This window comes from Arachis ipaensis, chromosome B09, assembly GCF_000816755.2.
Source record: "Arachis ipaensis cultivar K30076 chromosome B09, Araip1.1, whole genome shotgun sequence".
NCBI classification, from domain to species: Eukaryota; Viridiplantae; Streptophyta; class Magnoliopsida; order Fabales; family Fabaceae; genus Arachis; species Arachis ipaensis.
Window position 1 is genome coordinate 36,345,621 of NC_029793.2, and position 6,374 is coordinate 36,351,994.

Genomic DNA, 6,374 nt, shown 5'->3' on the forward strand with positions numbered 1-6,374 from the left:
CAACTCAATTACAGAAATCTAAATATAATAAAAATAATAAAAAAATTTTCATAAACTTTAAATTAATGTCATGGTTTCTTATGTTTTATTTATTTTTATTTGGTTTCTCATTCTTATTAACTTCACATCTTCTTCATTTTCTTTTTGGTAGTTACTTCACAGCTTCTTTTCCACCGCTTTTTTTTTTCTTCGGTGTATTTATATGTTTTTTCTTTGTTTTGCCCTATATAACTTAGCTTATCTAATTTTTTGTCCACGTTGTCGAAGGCCCACAAAAGAGAAACATTTTTGGGCATTAAAATTTCGTTATTGCCATGGTGGTTAAAATAATTATTAAAATAATTCTCATTATAATCAATTATTTTACATGTCAATTTTTTATTTATGGATCAATTTTTGACCATCATTGATCATTGTTGTCTAGGTTACAAGAGCCCATTTTATAAGGTAAAAATTCAAGTGTAATCAACTTTACGTAAAGTTGATAGTTGAGAATCATTAAATAATTTGATTAATTTAACTAAATTTTTATCTAATAGCTTTTAGTTATCAACTTCACATAAAATTGACTACACTTGAATTTTTACGATTTTATAAACCCATCACTGACATAGCATTTTTGTCAATATATAAAAAATAATTTTAAATTTTAGATATATTTTAATATTTACTATATTTTCTGTATATTTTATTTTATATATTCCAAATTCTTTTATATATATTTTTGTCGATTTACTCTAATAACTAAATGTAACAAAATGTTGAATTCAAACTTTTAGGATCAAACTTTTAGAAATAGAATATTTCATATAATAGAAAAGATGGATAATTTTAAATAAGAGGAAAAGATAAACCGTCCATTTTAAATAATCGGCGGTTATCTTTTTTCTAAATGCCCACTATTAATACTATTGTTTCTAACTGATAAAATTTTAAAATTTTTTATGTACTCTCTTTATTAATTTTTAACTGTCCACTATCAATACTATTGTTTATAACCGTTTGCCGATTGTTAGGAGAGGTTGACGGAGATAGTGGAAAGAGAATTGAAACGGCTATCTTATAGTGGGAGATAACGTGAGAGATAAAAAAACGGTTATCTCTCACGTTATCTCCCACTATCTACGTGGAGATAACCGTTTCAATTCTCTTTTTCCAATAACAGGGCTGAAGCTGAAACTCACATAGGCAGAGAGACGAAGCAACCGTTGATGGAAGACCCGGGCCGAAGCTGAAACCCTAAACCCAGACTCAGGGCCGAGGAAGCGTTGATGGCCGAAGCAGGAAGGCGAGCTTACGAACTATGACAGAGCGCGACAGAGCTTGAGCGGCGACGAGAGCTTGAGGCAGCGACGAGCTTGAGGGGGCGACGCGAGCTTGAGGGAGAGAGTGGCGAGAGAAGAGAGAGGTGAGATGGGTTCTGATTCTGGGTTAGGGCACCACGCAAAGGGGGTAAGTGAGGGAGAGAACCAAGGTTCTGAAAACCGGACCGGTTATCAAACCGCTTTAGTCACTGGTTCACTGGTTCATTGGTCTAACCGGTCCAACTATGGTCCAACCGAAAAAATCGTTTTAAAATAAAATAATAAATATTATAAAACAACTCTTATCAATACAATAAAAAACAATCAATAAATCATCAACACAATAAAAATTATAGAACATGTTTATTGCTATAATATAAAATTACAGAACATGTTTGTTTAATAGTTAATACATTGATAGTATTAATTGTTTTCCAAGCTTCCAATCAAATGGATGGTGAAAATTCATAAATTGAGTCTGTGTAAACCATCTTTAGAAAGATACCTAAAATAGGATCAATCATTTGGCTTCTAAAACATAAAATCCAGGATACTTGTTAAAAAACCTTTGTTTTATCACCATACTTCCTAAAGCACTCAGTGTTGTCCAGTTCATTGTGCTGATGGTTTTCACTGCTGCAAGCCACTCCACTCCCAACTTTGAGCTGCTCTCTAATAAAGTTTCAAGTAGATAATTCAAAACATATTAATACCATTGCTCGGAACATATCAAAGCTTGAGGTGTATGCAAGTATTCAGTGAAATCAAAGCAAAACTAACTGAGAAAAGAACAATTTATTATTTGAATTTAAAAGAGAGTCTCCACTACAAACATAACATTTGTTTGTCTAGGATGTGAAGAAATCAAAAATCAATTTTGATTTGTCTACACATTGAAAAGATGACAATGCAAGTTGATAAATATAAACTAGAAGGTGTATTAGTTACAAAATTGATAAAACATGGCATGTCTAGGCTAATAGGATACAAAATCAAGAGTCGGGGGTCAAGCATTCATTCCTCCTGCACGTCAAGAATCTTCGGTCTCAAAAGATGAGACTTTTCTCTGAGATGAGTATTTTTTAACTGCTCAATTATGCTTGGTTTGGTCATAACTACTCACAAAAACTCTAATTAGCAACACAAATCAAATAATTTCACATTTAGAAATCAAGAACAATTAGCAACAAAAATAAAAAAATAGCAACAACAGCATAACAACACAAAATCAAAGGCTCAGTGCACACCAGATTAGTTCTTAAACAAGCAATGAAGCACCACAAACTCCTCCTTCAGTCTAGCAAGATGGAAAGCACAACTTGATGAACTTAATGCTATTATTAAAGTTCTTGAATGTGATAACAGTAAAACAAGTTAATGGTCTTATTAAAGTTTTTGACAAAAATTTCAGACTAAATCCAGCAATTACAAAACAGGAAACACTAAATCAGACTAACAGAGCCAGCCACCTGTAATTTCAGAACTTCAAACGAAGAAGAAGACCGAACATTCAGAAATTAAAAGGAAGAAGCGGAGGCCACTAACCTTCGACAGACGGCAACCGGCGAGATGAGCCGATAGCACTAATCTGGGTCCGTGCCGAGAAGCCAGCGAAGATGAAGAGCCGAAGAGGACCTGCCGAGTTACTAGGTTCCGGATACGGGGAAGAGGAAGAAGCGGCGGTGCTGAGGACTTGGGACGGCGGCGGTGCTGATGACCTGGGTTAGGCGGCGACGATGGAGGGCTAGGCGGCTAGGGTTTCTTCGATTCAGAGTTCTCTCATTTCTGTTCTCTGAGGACCTGGGTTAGGAATGAATGAATGATTGGGGGAAGGGGGGGTTAGGTCATGAGTGGATTACTGGATCCGTTTCCCTTTTTTTTTTTCAAATTAAAAAACGACGTCGTTTTATCCGAACCGGCCGATTACCGGTCCGGCCCAACCGGACGGTTCTCAGGCGATTCGATGGTTTTTTGGTGGTTTTCTTGCGAGTGGTTATAAGGGAAGACCAGACCGCCTGCATCGCCGGTTTTCGGTTAAACCGGTTTGACCGGTCGGTACGATCCGGTTTTTAGAACCTTGCTTTCCACTATTCCCATTAACCTCTCCTAACAATTGGTAAACAATATTTTTTTTTATTTTTCAAATTTAAATCAATTCAATTGGATCATAGTTTAATCTAAAATCTTTTATGTACTCTCTTTTAGTACTAATTGATAAAACATATTCATTTTAATCTTTTTTTACCAATCTTTTTATGTACTATTTGCATGCTAAAAGTTTGGATTATTGGTATTATTAATATTTTTTATTATTTTCAATTTTTTTTTAAAAAATACATGTATCTCGTTTACACTGTAAACGAAATATACACGTATCGCATCCACCGCTTTTATCTCGTTTACACTGTGTAAACGAGATATACATGTATCGCGTCCACTTCTCTTATCTCATTTACATGTAAACAAGATAAGAGAAAAATATTTATTTTGATAAATATTTTTAAAATTATTTATTTTAATAATTATTATATTTATTTAATTTATAAAAATAAAAAATCCTGATCTTCTGTAATATGTATGCATAATCATTTCTTTCTGCACTCGGCCATTTTACCTATTATTTGTGGCGGCAGAAAGTGCCAACAAAAGTTAACTACACAAGAAACCAAACGATCAAATCCACCGACTGATATATATAGGGTGATATACAATATAGATATTCACTGGCCCATGCATGACAAACATATATATATATAACCAATTTGGATATTGTTTATTAGTTAGCTAATAACTTATTAATTATAACTTATTAGTTTGCTTAAATAAGTAATGTTAGAGTTTTAAATTATATTTTGTGCATTTAATAATTTATTGATCAACAACAAACTTTTAAATAAAACTGTGAACTATAATTAATTAATTCTTGTCTTACTGAATTGGAGGATACTATAAAAAAAATCATAATATAATATTATTTAATTAATTAAACTTTTTTTAGAGTGATTGGGATAAGCAAACGATGCATTGTCTCGTTGTCATCCTGAAGTACTGGAGATCCACCCCTGTGGTATCAGAGCCTCAGGTTGATACGAGGAAGAAGAAGGTATTACTAGTAAAAGCAAGTAAGAGAGAATTACTAAACCTAATCATGAATCTCACAAACTCATCAAGTTCTTCTCAACCTATACATCATTCTACCCCTCTGAGCATAGACCGATTACCCTCTAGTTTAAAGAAAACTCTTGGAAATAAAATTGATCAGTTGGTAGAATTCACTCATGTTCCAGAAGACTCCCGTACCCCAGCCACTGAATACCCTCTCATAAGTCCTTACTCTTTCTACCACAGACAAAAGAAATCAACCCTCACTTCTATTCGCCATCTCATCCATCGAAACCCTTCTCCTCCTCCCAAAGAAGTCATCCAGTCCTCTAATCTCCAACAGTGTGGTTTAAAAGCCACTACTGCTGAACAATACATAACCTTAGAAATCCCACAAGAACTCATCCAAAACTACCAAAACCAAGGCTACACTCATATGCATCTAGGGGCTGTCAGGCTCATTCTTACCCTTCATGGAAGGAGATCTCTTCCGGTAACAGCCAAAGTTGCTCTTTTAGATACTACTTTCAAAGAATACCAACATGCCTTGATCGGAGCATTAGTAACAACACTCTCAAATGGAAGTGTCATTCTTACTATAGCTCCTAATTTCACCATGAGATTATCAGATCCTACGATAAGTCAAAGGTTGAAAATCCAAATACAATCGGTAGGAGTAGTTCAAGACTCTAATGCTGAACAGGCCACCTTACATCACCAAGTTCTCTACAGAATCCAAGATCATGCTCTTGATCTTAATCTCCCAAACACCACTGGAGAGGCATTATTCATGTTTACAGACAGTGCTGGAGGACCAGCAATCGTAAACATTCCAAGGATGATCACTACTGAAGAACTTTCTTCTATCATTCCGTTGGAATGGATTACTGACTATGAGAAAGCTTTTCCAAAAGAACAGGTTGATGTTCATACTACAGCACCTCCAACTATTACTCATAATAGTGATGGTACGGTGACGACTGTCTTCCAGAACCCTGGAATAACCAAGCAAATCTCACTGCGAAGATCATCTTTCAGAAGGATCAATATGATCTCTCCTGTTCAAGTGCAAACAACTCATGACCAAAATGATCCACCAGTGCATTTCTATGAGAATGGAAAACCTGTTTACGTCTCTCACGTAAATGGCCACTTCATTTGGGATGTTGATCCCTCTATGTGCGATTCTGACTGTGACTGTGCTGATCAATGGAGTGACACTGATGATGAAGATTATGCTAGAAGACGAAGGAACAAGAAAAAGAAGAAGAAGTTGTTACAAGCCCCATGCTCTTTTAAAAGACCTGGGCCTCCTGATGATGCTGAATCAGCTCCAATGCTCAGAAAGAAGCCAATGCTCAAGAAAACGAAATTGTCTCGGAAAAGCTTTGCAGATTATCCTTTTCAGCCAGTTGATGCAATCTCATGTATTGCCACCCTCAGATCTTATGAGGAAGAATTCCCACCTTTAGTGACTCAAACTGATGAAAAGAAAATCACAAGGAGACCTTATGTGATACCTCAAGGAATCACTCCACATGGACATCAAGCAACAACTCCTCAAGAAGAGGTGCTCAATTGGCATACAGATAATGTAGTCAGCCAAAATAAAGTACTGCTCCGAATAGATCACACTCTTGATACTCTTGTAGAGAAAACTGAGGGTCTCTCAGTACAATTAAGTTCTATGGCAGAACAAGTAGCTGAACTCAAAGATCGACTTTCGGCACAAGCTTTTCAACTTGATCAAGAACTCAAGGCCTACATTGACAATCGCTACTTTGGCCCAGAATTCCAAAAGAAGAACAGAGAATTGGATCAAGTCAAGGCTCAACTTCGACAAATTGAGATGGACAAAAGACAAACGACTGTACCTCAGACGCTGTCCATAGACCCATTATCCATGTATGCCAAACCATACCCCTCATACTCACCTGCCTTATTCCCTTCCACATATTCACCACCAGA